Source organism: Harmonia axyridis, chromosome 5, assembly GCF_914767665.1.
Source record: "Harmonia axyridis chromosome 5, icHarAxyr1.1, whole genome shotgun sequence".
In the NCBI taxonomy this organism is placed as follows: Eukaryota; Metazoa; Arthropoda; class Insecta; order Coleoptera; family Coccinellidae; genus Harmonia; species Harmonia axyridis.
Genome location: NC_059505.1, coordinates 35912677 through 35929396, shown reverse-complemented (window position 1 = coordinate 35929396; position 16720 = coordinate 35912677). Strand labels below are relative to the sequence as shown.

Sequence of the window (16720 nt, the reverse complement as noted above, 5' to 3'; positions counted from 1 at the left end):
CCAAGAATCCATAATGAGGGGTATGTTATTCCCGAGGGAGTAATAGCTCGAGGTAATAATGACATTGCTTCTAGATATTCAGCTTTACCGAAAGAAAGTCTCAGTTGTGCAACTTTAAATGAATATTCAACAATATAAGTTTATACCTCGAGTTTATAATGATAGCTATTATTCCCGAGCAAAAAAGAAAATTAATATTTCAATGTAAAAATAATTGATATACCTATATAGCTTTACCTGAAAACTGTTAGTTAAACAATTTGTAACGAATTTTGAACATTAGTAGTTTATACCACGAGTCAATAATGATAGCTATTACTTCCGAGCGAAAGGGAAAACTAACATTTCCATGTAATTATAGACCAATTGTAAAGTCCTCGCTCTGATGCACAGATGGCGGTGCTAGTATTAAATCCATATGATTTTTAGTTACCTTCCTTCAAACGATACTTATCAAAATTTGACAGCAGTCAGACCATTACCAGATATTGCGTTGTGAGTGTAGTTACTTTTGTTGTTTGAGAATAGAATTTAGTGTGCTGATAAAATATGGCTTTTCGAAGGAGAAAAATACAGTTGAAGCAAAATCTTGGCTTGATGAAGAGTTTCCGGGGTCTGCATCAGGAAAACCAACGATCATTGATTGGTATGCTAAGTTTAAAAGTGGTGAAATGAGCATCGAAGACGGCGAACGCAGTGAACGCCGAAAAGAGGCTGTCACCGACGAAAAAAACAAAAAAGTTCACAAAATAATTTTGAATGACCGTAAAGTGAAGTTGATCGAGATAGCAGACATTGTGAAGATATCATCTGAACGTGTACATCATATCATTCACAAATATTTCTACATGAGAAAGCTGTGTGCAAAATGGGTGCCGCTCGAGCTCACAATCGATCAAAAGCAACAACGTAGTAATGATTCTGAGCAGTGTTTGAAGCTGTTTAAGTGCAATAAACCTGAATTTTTGCGTCGATATGTGACAAAGGGTGAAACATAGCTCCATCATTTCACTCCGAAGTCCAATCGGCAGTCAGCTGAGTGGACTGCACACGATGAACCGAATCAAGGAGCAAGGAAAAACACAACAGTCAGCTGGCAAGGTTATGGCATCAGTATTCTGAGATGCACAAGGTATAATATTCATTGATTATCTCCAAAAGGGCCAGACGATTATTATATAGCGTAATTTGATCGTTTAAAGGATGAAATCGCTAAAAAACGGCCTCATTTGAAGATAAAAAGATGCTGTTTCATCAAGACAATGCGACGTGTCACAAATAAATTAAAACAATGGCAGAATTGTATGAATTGGGCTTCGAATTGCTTCTACTTCCACCATATTCGCCAGATCTGGCCCTCGGCGACTTTTTCTTGTTCTACGACCTCAAAAGAATGCTCGTTGGAAAGAAATTAAGCGCCAATGAAGAAGTAATCGCCGAAACTCAGACCCATTTTGAAGCGAAAAACTCATCGTACTCTCCCCTTAAAATGGTATTGAATTTCTATGATCTATTTATAACAAGTTTCATATAAATCTTGAAAAAGATAATACTGAAAAAACATTTTGAAATTTGTTTAATATTCCGAACAGAAACTAAGATATTTCAGTCAACTTCGATTATTTCTGAAAAAGAGATCGGGGAATCTTGAGAATTTTTTCTCAAAATCTTATAGTTCGCGAGATGCTTTCAGTGAGCATCGAATTTGGGACACTCTGTACAATAAATAAACGGTCGTGAGAAAGCTTAACAAATAGGAGATATTTCCTAACCTATATTTTGCTCTTAAATCAGAGAAATAAGCCGTATGAATCATTCTTATTATTGAGGGTCCCCTAAATTTCTCATTAAATCGAAGAATTCTGAGAAAAAATTCATATAGTCGAGTACAGGCTTCAATTCCAAAAAGACTCAATCAGTTTCGACTCTACTCCATCAGTGAAATTTAAAAATGTTTCAATTGTTTTTCATTATTTTCCTGCTTCGTTAATTCATTTTGATTCGACACCTAATCAAACCTAATGCCAAAACTTGCGGGATTTTCTGCAGCACAAAACATACCTTTCGATCGACCCAATTGGCCTGTTCAAAGAAACCGAACGATTTTCGTAAGGCCACTTTCACACCCCTCCAATTGGGGCTCTAATTTCATAATCACGAGGTGGTGGTCGAACAATTTGGTACTCTCGTGTAAATCACATTATATTCGCCGTTTTATGTTGTCCTCGTAAATATTCATGGCCTTATAAATAAATGTGATTAGGAAAGAACTTAGCAAAGGGTTGTAAGGCAACAAAAGGGAAGTTAATGTTTTTCTGAAACGCAATCTTGGAGTAATCATGCCTCGGGTAACTAGAGCAATTATAAGTCGCATGAGGAATAAATCATGATATTTTGAGAATAAAAACATGGACTGACTCGTTAACTCAACAGTTTATTGCTTGAGACATAGAGGGAGCTGTCTCGGGGTTATTTGTTGAATTTTAATTACGTAGCGGTAACCACTTTTGTTATGTTGGGGTAGAGATTATCATTTTATTGATATAAAAAAGTCTGAAGTTTTTAATAGTCTTCGGTTCATTAGGTAATAACTTCAGTCTAAGTACCGGTAAGAAAACATTGTCAATTTTCTGAAAGAGTTGCTAGAGGATTCCAAAAAAAGGAATTACCTTTTTTTCGTGTAGAAATTGTAGTTCCAGTAAGAAAGACGAAAGTATGTCGACGAGTTCGTTTATCCATTTGAACCTTTTATGGTATAAATTGCATAATAGAAATAATAAAGAAAAAAGTTTTGCTTCATAACTTTGTGACGAAAAGTAAAACGTTTCAAAACACCGATGAGATTGGAAAAGTGTTACTTCATATGTCCAAATTAGAAAATTTGAATAAGGTCGAGTATTTTCCGTTTCTTAATTACCACCTTTTTATCAAAAACGCTTAATTTTGAATTACAAATGGTTTCTAGATGGAAAAACTGTATGACAGCTCCTGTCAACAGTTTTTTTCGAGTTAACCTCAAAGTAATAAACATGGATAAAGGGAGCATAAATGTTATTTTCAGTAAGCAAATTTGACAAGAAGCGCGCGGAAATGAAACCATATCAGTGATACGATATTTCATTCAATTCGCGAGTTTCTCCACAAAGAACGCAGTTCTTATGTCCCATAGTGTATCAACGGTTTATATCAACTCATAATATATTGAGATGAAAACCTAAATATATCAGATATTCAAAATCAAACTCCAAGCGCGCCAAACGACGTGAAACAATCGATGACACTAGGAAGCTATAGTTGCCAAACCTTGGATTTCCGCAGGTAAATACAGAAAATAATAAATGTTCTGCATACTATAAATTTGACAATTAGGAAAAATATCGGATTCCAAATATTGAAATTTGCATATTCAATTGAGAATCACTCAAATAAATATATTTCATTCAATATCAATTCGAATTATAAATATGATGAGATAGGACTTATAAGACCTATCTCAAAAAATAAATCATACTATTGCATGATTTTTGATTTATAATCATTTTACTGTCTTGGACAGTGTATGAAATTCCCAACAGATAAATCTTACATATCATTTAACAATAACCGTATTCACTGGATTTGGTTTTAGAAGAAACTTGAATTATTAGATTGAGAAATCACAATCTAAAGTTAAAACTAATACAACCCGATAGTTTTCATCATGAAAAAAAGTCATTGATAAGAAAACTAATTTAAGTAACCTTTAAATTGATTACTGTTTTGTATAAGGAACTTACCCGGAAAATACTTGGAATTATTTCTTCTAAGATAAAAAATGAATTGATAGGATCTTTCCAATCTTCAAGTGAGCATTTGGATCATCTGAAAAGAAAACAATCAGTTAAACTAGTTTGTTATTACGCTTCAACTCACAAAAAATTACTAAATCAGTGGCTACATTTAGATCTCATAATTGCTGAGAATTTGTGCAGGTGTTAGAACATGTTTAAATAGGTATAACTATATAAGGAAATCACAAATAGACATGGGTCTGCTAAATAACGGTTTTTGAAATATGAAATGTTTACCTCGGCCTAAAGGCCGAATTAACCTAAAAACAGTTCACGTATGGTCGTGCTAATGACAAAAATAATAGAAACTCTTCGGTTATAAGTGCGTGGAAATTTATATTTTATGCACTATTGTAGTTCATTGGAATATGTATTTCACGAAAAAAGAAATATCAATTTTACTGAGGAGAAAACTGAAATAGAAGTCCCTTTTCTCTAATAAAATTAATTTTCAATGCAGAAAGACTCCACTTCTTAAATTTTTATATAATTAAAAAATTCAAATTTTAAAATATCACAAATAAGTACAATAAACACAATTTTGAACAAATTTATTTTCAACATACAAATAAAAAATGAGAGGGCTGATAGTTGAACACGCAGTTGTAAAATGAAAACACCGTACATTTTAATTCGTTCATCTTGTGATTGCATCGCTTCAATAACGGGGTGGCAACCCCTCAATAATCTCAAAATCAAACGCTCAACAGGAATTTCAGGAATTCAGCGTAAAAGGCCAATTGAAAAGTCCCCGGTCTAACATAGTAAAACACATTTTTTGGCAAAATTCGATTTTAAATAAATAAAATTATACAATCTTCAAAATGATATGTTACTCGACTCGATTATTGTCATTCAAGATGATTGAGGGGGTTGCTACCCCACTCAAGGGGACGATTGCACCCCCACGAATCAGATTTCACTCCAAATAAAAATTTTCCATAAAAACGAAAATATCCAGCTGGACTGTTTTATGTGAGCCACCCTGTAGATTAAAATCAATAAATTGGTACAACCCCTCTCGGGATCATCATAAACGAAATTCCCCATCAAACGCGCTACATTCTGAGAAGCTGGAAAGGTAATCATCTCAGTCAATTTCAAGATTGTTTGAATTCATGAACCAAACACATCCCCCAAGATTTAATTCAGGTAAATTCAACCCCCGGAGTCTATACAAATACTAATAAATTAGCATGACCTCTTCTCTCCACCCCCCTACTGCACGTTCCATCGGAACAGTTTATCTCTGAGCCATTGAATGGAATACTCTTGAGGGAGAGAGAGGAAGGGAGGTTTGTACCACCTTTCATCAACTTTAGCTGAATGCGAATACCCTGCTCCTTCGCTCAAAGGATTTTTTTTGTTGCAAACCCCCTCAAGGTTGTTGGAATCAAAGGTGAACATGTTGCCCCTCTTGCTCCAATAAAACAAGATGAATAGTGTGAATCGGAATTCTGGGGATGGAGTGAATTATAATTTTGTTAATTCAAAGTGGAATTCGGGATGATGGCGACTGAACTTGTTCGGTGAATCCGTTTCTTGTGATGTTGAAAAAGAGTTGGAATTGACTGGATCAGTGGCGGCTCGTTTAGCACCTATTGAACAAATTTTTGTTGCAATGTTATAAACTTTTTCACTGAAGGCAGGAATTATCAATGATTTAGATATCGGAATATGGGAACGTTGAAGCAGAGGTTCAAGAGCAAATAAACATAGCCTCTAGAATAGCAACTTGCCTCAATAACTCAATTCGGCAGAATAAACACATTCTAACAGAAACGAAATCCAGAATACATAAGGCAACAATAAGACCAATAATGACTGAAACTCTACCAGACACATCAAAGACTATATACACAAATACTGAAAACAGCCGAGATGAGGGTACTCAGAAGAATTGCTGGGATAATATTGTTGGGCAGAGAATGAAACGAATCTATCAGGGAGGTATGCAAGATGAAGGATATAAACAACTAGAATTGTGAAAATTGCTCTCGACAAATCATCTTTGAGTAGCAGAAGTGTCGGTCGACTGAGGAAGCGATTGAGTGACAACTTGAAAGCAGACTAGGTATGGTGAATAGAAAGGAAATTATTCCTACTTTGAAGTATGAAGAAGAAGAGGATTTATATTTAGATTTAAGGAAGGTTTCATTGCACCTGGGCTATTGTGTCTCTCAACAGAAATGTTCTGGTCATTAGCTCTTCCTCCAGTTCCAGAGTTCTAATGAACTCCAGTATCTGGGATGATTTCAAGTAGGTTACTTCCTCACTTCTACAAGTTTCTTGTCCAAAGAATTTTTTGCGTTCGCTAGCAAAGGCGAAGCATTCCATCACAAGATGATCCGGAGTTTCTTCCTCCTACCCACAGAATCTGCACTCGTCGTTTTCTGCTAGACTTATTCTCATGAGGTGCGTCCTGAGGAGGCAATGCCCTGTAAGGAATCCAGTGAGGAGGTCTAGCATATTCTTGCTAAGATCTAGATCTTGCAGTATCAAAAATTCGATGAAACTTTTTGGAAATATCCAAACTAGGAAGATACCGCCAGTGTTTTCGCAACAGTAAGACCAATCATGACATACACTGCTGAAACTCGACCAGATACATCAAAGACTAGACGGATACTGCAAACGGCAGAGATGAGGGTATTGCTGGGCAAACATTGTTGAACAGAAAACGAAGCGAAACTATCAGAGAAATATACAAGATAAAGAATATTAACAGCTGTTGGATACTGGATAGGAAGTTCGAATGGTATTAACATATTGATCAAATAGACCACACATGAATTGTGAAAATTGCTCTCGACAAATCATATTTGGGTTGCAGAAGTGTTGGACGACCAAGGAAGAGATGGAGTGACAACTTGAAACCAGACTAGGCATGGTAACGAAGAAGAAACAAGCAATTATGCCAAATTTCAGTGAGGAGGTATAGCATGTTCTTGCTAAGATCCAGATACTTCTCAGATCTTGAAGTATCAAAGTTTCGAAGACACTTTTTGGAATTATCCAATCTAGGAAGATTCCGCCAGAGTGTTTCTCTTTCGATTTTTTCCTTCTCTTGAAACTATTTCTTGTGTGTTCATTTATCTATAACACATTGTTCTGGGCCAATGAAAGGAGTTTGTGCTCCTTCTCTTGCAAGTGTATATAAAGAATAACCATTACTACCTTCTTGCCAAATTTGGTGTAGAATAGCAATTCCCAGCTTCTTTTAAAATTGCGGGGTAATAACAAAGTCAGAATCATTGAAAATTCAGGCACAATATCAAAATTAAAAGGGGCAATCATTGACTTGAAGTCAGGAGTTGTGGAGCACTCTTTCATTATCCACGTGAACAATAAATGAAAATAAGAAATTAATTTATCAATAAATGAAAAAGCACTCGAAAACTTCTGAGTTCACTTCAGCGCTTTCCTAATTTTCATTCAACTGGAATTTATACATTAGCTAAGCTCCCATACGCCGAATTCAAGCCGAACATCTAAAACCCCATAAACCGAAAATTCCAACGGAACTCAAAATTGTAAAAACACAATCGCTTAAAGGGAATCGAACAACAGAGTTTACGACTCAAAGAAAACCGAAGTTACGAGACTACGCGAAGGAATATACAGAGCCATCGCCAAGTAATTCCGAACAGACTGTTCTTAAGCTCGTCTGCACTCTTTAATTTTATTATTGCAAACTCCATCTTCATGCACCGTGGCACGCGGAGTTCCCTTAGTTTCGTGCACCGAACAGCGAAAATCAATAGAGCCTAATGGCGAAACCTACCAGCCCATCTCTAGGATCCAACCAACCCTTTTTTTAACATCGCAAGAAATGGATTCGACGAATTGGATCGTCTGAGGCGAATATCTGTTTGAATAAACGAAATTATTACAGCTGAGAATATTGCTGTTGTAGCTCGTAGTGTTGACGAAAAGTCAGGTTTGTCCATTTCTCGTCGATCTTGGGAATTAGCCATGCCACAAACGAAATTTTTGCATAATCACCTAGATCTTAACGTTCGTTAGAAGATGCTACTTGCCACATAAGCAACAAAACAATCGCAATTTTGCAAGAAAAGTTTTCTAGCCGTATATTTCTCGAAGAGGTGATCATAATTGGCCACCGATATCTTGTGATTTAACACCTTTAGACTCTCTTCTTTGGGGCTTCGTGAAAGATAAGGTCTATGCCAATGCTACACAATCGATTCAAATTCAAATTCTTTATTGATCCCTTCGACATCACAAAGAATGTATGGAACAAGTCATATATAATGAAATAAGTCATATATAATGAAATACAAAATAATAAGCTTTTTCTAAGAAAAAATTAACACAAACATATAATACAATCTTAATACATAATAAGTGAAAAAAGATTATCCTCGAATCTGTACTCATTTAAAATCTTAATTGTGTCAGGTAAATAAATAAATTTATTAATCCAACGCTTGTATAATACAATCTAGGATAAGTCGAAATAAACAACAATCAACAACATTTCTCCATTAAGAAAATAATTTTTCGGCGTGCAGACAAATTTTCAATTCTGGAAAAAGTACCTCCCCAGGCGGGTTTGGAACCCGCAACCTCCGAATCACGGGTTCGAATCCCACCCGGGGAGGTACTTTTTCCAGAATTGAAAATTTGTCTGCACGCCGAAAAACTATTTTCTTATATTTATCTCACAGACGCTACAATCACTTTCGTATTTCTCCATTATTTTATTTTTTATTATCAAGGCCTTAAAGATGGAATTAGTGAAGTATTCGAGAATATACAGCCCTAAAGATGTGAATTAGTCATGGAAAATTTCCGTGGCATATTAATAGCATATTACTTCTCTCTTTACAATAAACTCGTTCGTTTTTTATATCAAAATGAAACTTATTGGAAAACCTTTTATATCTTGCACGCTAAATTTCAACTCGTTTGGATTTGTTGTCATTGAAATAATATTAGGTGTACAACTTTGCGTCCGCCGTTTTGCAATAGATGGCTGTAGCGGTAAGTGGTAGTCGAAATAAATAGATCGTAAATGTCATACAATAACCAGAGGTATTTGTAAACATAACACAATCGAAATATCAGTCGATTTGTGTCTGCATCATAAAGTTATTCTCGATTAAACATGTCAGCTTACGAGACAAATTCTCGTCATTTGCGGGAAGTTTTAATTTTCTGCTTTAATATGAAGAAATTTGCGGCTGAGGCTCATCAAATGCTCTCAGATATCATTGGTGAGGCCGCTATTAGTGAAAGAATGTGTCGAAAGTGGTTTTAACGCTTCAAGAAAGCTGATTTTGACGTCGAAGACCAGCATGGAGGTGGAAGAGAGAAGGTTTTCGAAGATGTAGAATTGGAGGTATTACTTGATCAAGACTCATGTCAAACACAACAAGAATTGGCAGGATCATTGGGAGTGACGCAACAAGCCATTTCAAAACGCCTGAAAGTCATGGAAATGATTCAGAAACAAGGAAATTGGGTGCCGTACGAGTTGAAGCAGAGAGATGTTGAACAGCGTTTGTTTGCTTGTGAACAGCTGCTTGCAAGGCAAATACGAGAGGGATTCCTGCATCTCTTGTGACTGGAGACAAAAAATTGGTTCACTACGATAATCCCAAGCGCAGAAAATCATTGGGATCTCCCGGTCATGCTTCCACGTCGACTAATCACGGTTCCAAGGTCATGCTCAGTATTTGGTGGGACCCGATCGGCGTAGTGTATTATGAGTAGTTCAAATCGACTGAAACAATCATAGGCGATCGTTATCGAACGCAATTAATGCGTTTGAGCCGAGTTTTGAAAGACAAACGGCCGCAATACAACGAGAAACATGATAAAATGATTTTACAGCATGACAATGCTCGAGCCCATGTTGCGGAAGTGGTCAAGACATACTTGGAAACGTTGAAATTGAAAGTCCTACGCCTTATTCTCCAGACGTTGCTCCCTCGGACTATCACTTGTTTCTATGAATGGCACACGGCCTGGCTAACCAGCACTTCCGGTCTTCTGAAGAAGTAAAAATTGTATCTATTCCTGGATCACTTCGAAAGATGACCAGTTTTTTCAACGCGAGATTCGTACGCTGCCCGAAAGATGGGAAAAAGTAGTGGCCAGCGATGGAAAATACTTCGACAAATCTTCGGATTTCGGGAAAAATGCAAGAGCAAGCAAAGTTGTACGCCTTTGTACAATCCTCACGCTTATTAACAGAGGTATTTATTTCTCGAAATATTTAGGTACTTGTGCGTAATTGAGAATATACATTTCGAATTTTCCAAAATTTTTAAAATGATTAAATTTCAAAAATAAACAATTTACATCACAGAGGTTAATTACAACCTGTTTGTGACAAACAATTCAAAGATTCTAAATTTTATTACAAAATGCTGAATTTCAATTTATAGACGTAAACCACAGATAAACCGCTATATTTCTATGGCCCTACTTCTTTTTCTTCCTGAAAGAATTTCCTAACGAATCTTATTCCAACCAACCCCCACTTCGCGGAAAACACCGGGCTGTATACGAAATAAAATCAAGATCAAGTAGGATTCCTCGAGCAAATCCCAGAGATGAACCGAAAAAAGAAAAAGCCGCTAACGACCACCAGAAAGACGGAATTGCCATAGAAAAACTGAAAAGTCATTTGCATGATACGAACAATGGGCCGGAGATAAATCTGCCCGGTAATTTGAGTGGGTTATAACTTGTCCTTACTACCAAGGAATTCCGTATAATAAAATAGAATATTTAATTTCTGGAATCTACCGTAAATTCAATAATAAGCTGTTTGGCAACACTGGTTCGTTCTCTGGCTGGATGTTCTTGCTCTTGCGGGGAAACTTTTCATGTTCGTATTTTGGATGGGGATGTGGCAATTCCTTTTGTCGACACTGCGGGAACTGTGTGTGCGGAGATTTGGCACAGAAAGGGGAGGAGGTTTTGCATTAATATACTCGTACTGAGACCCGGTTTCTGCAAGGCTTATCAAAGAGTTAACGGCGATATAAAATCAGTTCGAGTTTCTGACATGTTGGTCACTGAACAATTTAGTATTCTATGACCTATTCCATTTGACAGATCAACTGTCAATTGCCATTATTGCGCGGTTGTAACTTTCAAAATAGAAAACGTGGAGCTATAACCGATAAACAACAATTTGAAATTCTACTTTATTAATAACTCAAAAAAATAACGACTCAATCGAATCGAAACTTTGTTTTAGTTGTAAAATAATTACAGAAAGACTATGCAAAATTTCGTAAAGATCGTCTCATTGGAAGAACGGTGATTTTGACGTCGAAGACCAGCATGGCGGTGAAAGAGAGAAGGTTTTTGAATATGCAGAATTGGAGGCATTACTTGATCAAGACTCGTGTTAAACGCAACAAAAATTGGCAGGATCAATGCGAGTGAGGCAACAAGCCATTTAAAAACGCCTTAAAGTCATGGAAATGATTCAGAAACAAGGAAATTGGTTCCTTTATGAGTTGAAGCCGAGAGATGTTGAACGGCGTTTTATGCTTGTGAACAGTTGCTTGCCAGACAAAAACGGAAATGATTTGTGCATCGTATTGTGGCCGGAGACGAAAAATAGGTTCATTACGATAATAAAAGTGCAGAAAATCAAGGGGATATCCCGGCCATGCTCTCAAATCGACATCCAAACCGAATATTAACGGTTCCAATGTCATGCTCAGTATTTGGTGGGGCCAGCTCGTTGTAGTGTATTATGAGTTGTTAAAACCAACCGAAACAATCACAGGCGATCGTTATCGAAAGACATTAATGCGTTTGAGCCGAGCATTGAAAGACAAACGGCCGCAATACAACGAGAGACATGATAAAGTGATTTCACAGCATTACAATGCTCGACCCCATGTTGCGAAAGTGGTCAACACATACTTGGAAACGTTGAAATGGGAAGTCCTACCCCACCCGCCGTATTCTCCAGACGGTGATCCCTCGGACTATCCCTTGTTTCGATCAATGGCACACGGCCTGGCTAACCAGCACTTTCGGTCTTATAAAGAAATAAAAATTGGATCGATTCGTGGATCTCTTCAAAAGATGACCAGCTTTTTAACGCGGGATTCGTACGCTGCATGAAAGATAGGAGAAAGTAGTGGCCAGCGAATAAATGAATGAACGAGAGGTAGAATGAGCCTTCTGTACGAGTATTATATCATTTTCTATATTTCACTGAATTTTTATTGAAATTAATGGAATATTTTATCGTTTAATGATTTTGGCATTGAAAAGTGTGGGTTGGCAGTTATATGTATCACAAATTTGACAGATAAAAGATAAATCCGTGGCAAGAGAGTACTTTAACAACTTATAATAATGAAATATAACCATAATAACTGTGCGAATCTGCAATATTTTCGTACGATTTTATTCTACAAGATGTGACAGCATGAACGGATTAGCCAAAGAATCAAAGAAAAAAAAATACTAATTATATAAGTGATATAATACTAATTATGTAGGCTTGGTTAATCGATCGTCTAGAGGTATGATTCGATTACCTGGCCTTTCGTCTTTTTTCCGTGACTTTGTTGGATTTGTAATAAATAAACTCTTTTGAATTATTTACATCTATTTACAAAGCCACAATTATACAGTACAAACTAAGAAGATACTAATTACGTCTTGATTAACAAGTTTCTCGCTACGGTACTGAATTTCGTCTTTCTCTCGTTTAATTGAATTACTCGAAATGTCTTCGTTTATCACGTCTTCTGGTACTTCGAGTTTTCGGTCGTCTCGTCTTTGATTTGTTCGCGACTCGTCTTAATCTAGTCCGCGAACCGTCTTTACGTCGTACGTCTTAAGTTGACCGACCGAACTTGTCTCGTCTTCGACTTAAGTTAAACTGTACCGTCTGTACACGTCTTTGGTTTAATCTGAACTGTTCCCGTCTTCGGCTTAACTTGAACTGTCCTCTCTGTCGATTGGAACTACCCTGTCTCGGTTTGACCACACCCTTAGGGGAAGGTACCATCCCCCTAGTCCAATAGGATTTTTGCCATACCGCCCCCAAAGATCTTCCGGATTCCTGGAATATTCTAGAAGAACTAGGGCCTGAGAAAAAGCATGAAACACATGTGGCATAATCGTCTTGTTCCGAAACCTTTCCCAACCCCATAAATCCAACCCCATAAATCCCTTAAGTTTTACCATCGACATATGACATTCTTCGACATCCCGAAGAATAGCACAATCTTTTTACATTATGTACAATTCGTTCCCTGTAAATCTATTGAAACTGTCATGCCCTCGACATTAAAAGAAACTAATAGGTTCCGGTTGACCATCGCCATTATTTACAGGGAAACAATAAACTGGATCCTACAATTATATAAGATATATATTATAATAAGTGTGTCTCAACTCTTTAATTTAGTTTTTTTAATTACTTTCATATATTGTATTGAGTTTATAGGTTTATCACCTCAAGTGTTATTGTATCGAATAATAATAATAATTTCAAATTAAACGTTAACCATTTTTCATACATTCAAGTGCCTGGTCAGTGGTCCTTCAGGTTCCTTTATCCTTTCGTTCGAAACTATTCTAGGCCCAAAATTCAGGGAACTATTCTCTTTCCAAAAAATCAATCGCATAAGCGACTACTCCACCATTTCAACGCATTATCCTTATGCAGGATAATGATATATCCTAATTAACGGCCGTCAACCCGTCTCGATAATTCACCGATGGACCGTCGCATTCGCAGTTGGGGCACGTCCAGAATGCAGCGGGAGGGGGGGGGGCGCAAACCACCCCCCTCCACTCCCCCCAAAGGGGTTGCCGCTGCCCGGTCGAATCGCTAATGGGCGTCCGAATTCCACAATGAATATTCGGATCCGAGTGTATATTTGTTCAACAATTGCATGAATAACGTTCCCGGGGTCCCTGTAACAGGATCGTGTAGTTTGCATGTCCTCTTTCCTGTTTGTACAGCGCTTCACGTTCTGTAGGATACCACTGGACAACAATCGAGAGATGAGTGGAATAACAACTACGTAACGGAGGTATTTAGCAGTTGGTATGGCGAAGAATACGGTATAAGTGTTGTTAGGTTATGTTAGGTTAGATATCGTGGTAGGGGACAATAATTTAGAAGTTTAAAAAAAAAGCAAAAATTGTTCTGACCAGGTTTTCAGTCTTACTATTTTCATTGAATCAGGTTTCAATAATTAGTTGAGAACAGGAGCTGCCTTTGTAGATGTATCTGCAGCTTATGATACATTGGGGAAAGATAGTTTAATAAATAAATCACATAATCATTCGTTTGGTCGAAAATATGTTATATGACAGGGAGACTTGTGTTTTTGTTGACGACAAAAGTAGTAGTTAAAACGTTGAATAATGGACTTCCGCAAGGATCAGTTTAGTCTCCTTTACTTTTCAATTTATGCTTGTGTGATATCCCTGTTACATCATCTATAATATGCTGATGATATTGCTCTTGGTGTTTCGTCATTTTGATTTCGAAATTATTAAAAATACTTTAAATGAAGATCTAAAAATAATGTAAAAATATTTTCTTGGGTGGCGTTTGTGCTCTAATCCAAATAAAATAGGAATTTCCTGTTTTCATTTGAATAACCAACAGAAATATAGAAAATTGAAAGAAACATTTCGTCTTGAATCATAATTATACTACCAAATATCTTGGAGTTAACTTGATTCTTCTTTGAATTTCAAGGTCCACTTGGAAAATTTGCGTTTGAAGTTGAAGTCGAGGAATAATATCCTGCTGGTTCTTCATGTGGTGCTGATGCCAGCACTCTTCGTACGGCAGCTTTGGCCTTGGTTTTTTCTGCTGCTGAATACTTTTGTTCTGTTTGGTTCAATAGTGATCATGTTCATCAAATTGACACAGAGCTCAACATTTCTATGAGAATTATCAATGAAACTATAAGATCCACACCTTTACATTGGTTACCAGTGCTATCACATATAGTTCCGCCTTATAATCGTAGACAGATTACAGTCAAGAAATCTTGGGTAAATTTCATTTCTACCCGAACTTACTTCCAATTGTATCTTACCTCCCAGATTCTAGAATTGCCAAATTAAATTCACGCAAACCTTTAAGGATTAATACTTTCCTTCAATCTAATGAAAGTGACAAGGAAATTTGGCATTCGGAATGGAGTTTTGTAATGTTTTCAACAAAAGTCTAATCGTTGATCCTTCTGAGAAAGTTTCAGATTTCAATCTCTCCAGAAAAATTTGGTGTTCTTCAAATCGAATTAGGACTGGTCAATAGTATGTTCTTCAAATGACATTCTATTGAAAGCCCACTATAAGACTGTGGTATAGAAGAAACCATTGGCCACTTGGTGAATACTTGTCTAATTTATACATTTCAGTATCAGATTCTTTTTTAGAATGGGTTGCTAATTTTAAATTGATATAATGGCAACTACTATACAGGGTGGCCATTTGAAAACGAAACAGACGAGATTACAGACGAAATAAAGTTTTTCGATAGAAATGCTCGGACAGGTCGATTTCTGTTTCGAGGGGGACAACTTAAGATGTAGGTTACGGACGAATAGCGCTTCAACCCTTGCTTCTACAACCCCCACCCCCAATTTTTGAATAGGGAAGATGGGGTAAGTGATACCTCAATTTAAAGGTATTTTTATACTGATTTCAGCACAGTAATTGTTTTTTCATTTTATGCATTAGTTCTCGAAATATTCATGCGTTAGTTAGTTAGGAAGGAAGCCACAGTCATGGTTGTTTTGAAGCTCAAAATGTCGATTTTTCACAAAACACTACAAGTGCCATGAAAACACCACTTCATTTTCAAATACTTAGTTAAGAATATTTCGAGAACTAATGCATAAAATGAAAAAACAATTACTGTGCTGAAATCAGTATAAAAATACCTTTCAAATGAGGTATCACTCACCCCATCTTCCCTATTCAAAATTTGGGGGTGAGGGTTGTAGTAGCAAGGGTTGAAGCGCTATGCGTCCGTAACCTACATCTTAAGTTGTCCCCCTCGAAACAGAAATCGACCTATCCGAGCATTTCTATCGAAAAACTTTATTTCGTCTGTAATCTCGTCTGTTTCGTTTTCAAATGGCCACCCTGTATATTGCTTCTTTCTGGTTCTTTTCTTTTTTGATTTCTGCACCCCCCTCCCCTTAAAAAAAATTGTCAATGGAAAGAACATTATCTCTAATGGATAGATAATCTGATCAGAAACAATAATGGATTACCTAAAATTTCTATTTTGCCCTGTAACCTTTGGCATTGCTAAGATATTTGTTGAACCAACAAGAAACGAAGGATTTACCAGTTGTTAAAACTGCTATCAAACTAAATAGCAGATGACGCCCAAACTTCGAGTGCGTATCGAAGTCGATTATACCATCTCAACGAACAAATAATTTTGATAATAACCTGCCTTTTTTGTTCTCGGTAATTTCTTCACAAAGATCTTGAATATCATTGTTTATTTAATACAAAATTGTTGTTGTCCTAGTAGAAACCTAAAATTTACAAAATCTGAGATGAATGTTGACATAGGCTCGAATCACTTCAAGTAATTCAAATAACCTTTTGGGGAAAGGTAAAAGGAGGTTGTGTTACGGGTGAAGTAGCATGGCAGATTTTAAGGGTAGTATAAGCCCCAAGCTGACAAAAATAAATGGGGAAGGATTACAGCGAAGATCCTATCACAAGCTGAAGTAACAGCTATACATCACAGAAGGTGGGGCAAGTAGGACAATTGTGTCTATTATAATCTTTTCCAAAAGTCAGCCGGATTAACTCCAAACTTTCTCGACGCCACTCTCAAACGCTAATGTCATAGAGATTATCACAGTGAAATTAACCTATATAAATAA

At 36.7% G+C, this 16720-nt stretch overlaps 1 protein-coding gene across 2 annotated transcripts in view; it reads right to left on the bottom strand.

Moving 5' to 3' along the window:
• The window catches only part of LOC123680131, a 126928-nt gene that overhangs the window by 83017 nt on the left and 27191 nt on the right, over nucleotides 1-16720 (bottom strand). For both annotated transcript variants that reach the window (XM_045617843.1, XM_045617844.1), the window contains exon 2: nucleotides 3777-3861. The gene's annotated coding sequence lies outside the window, so the exon portion shown is untranslated. The remainder of the gene's footprint in view (nucleotides 1-3776; nucleotides 3862-16720) is intronic.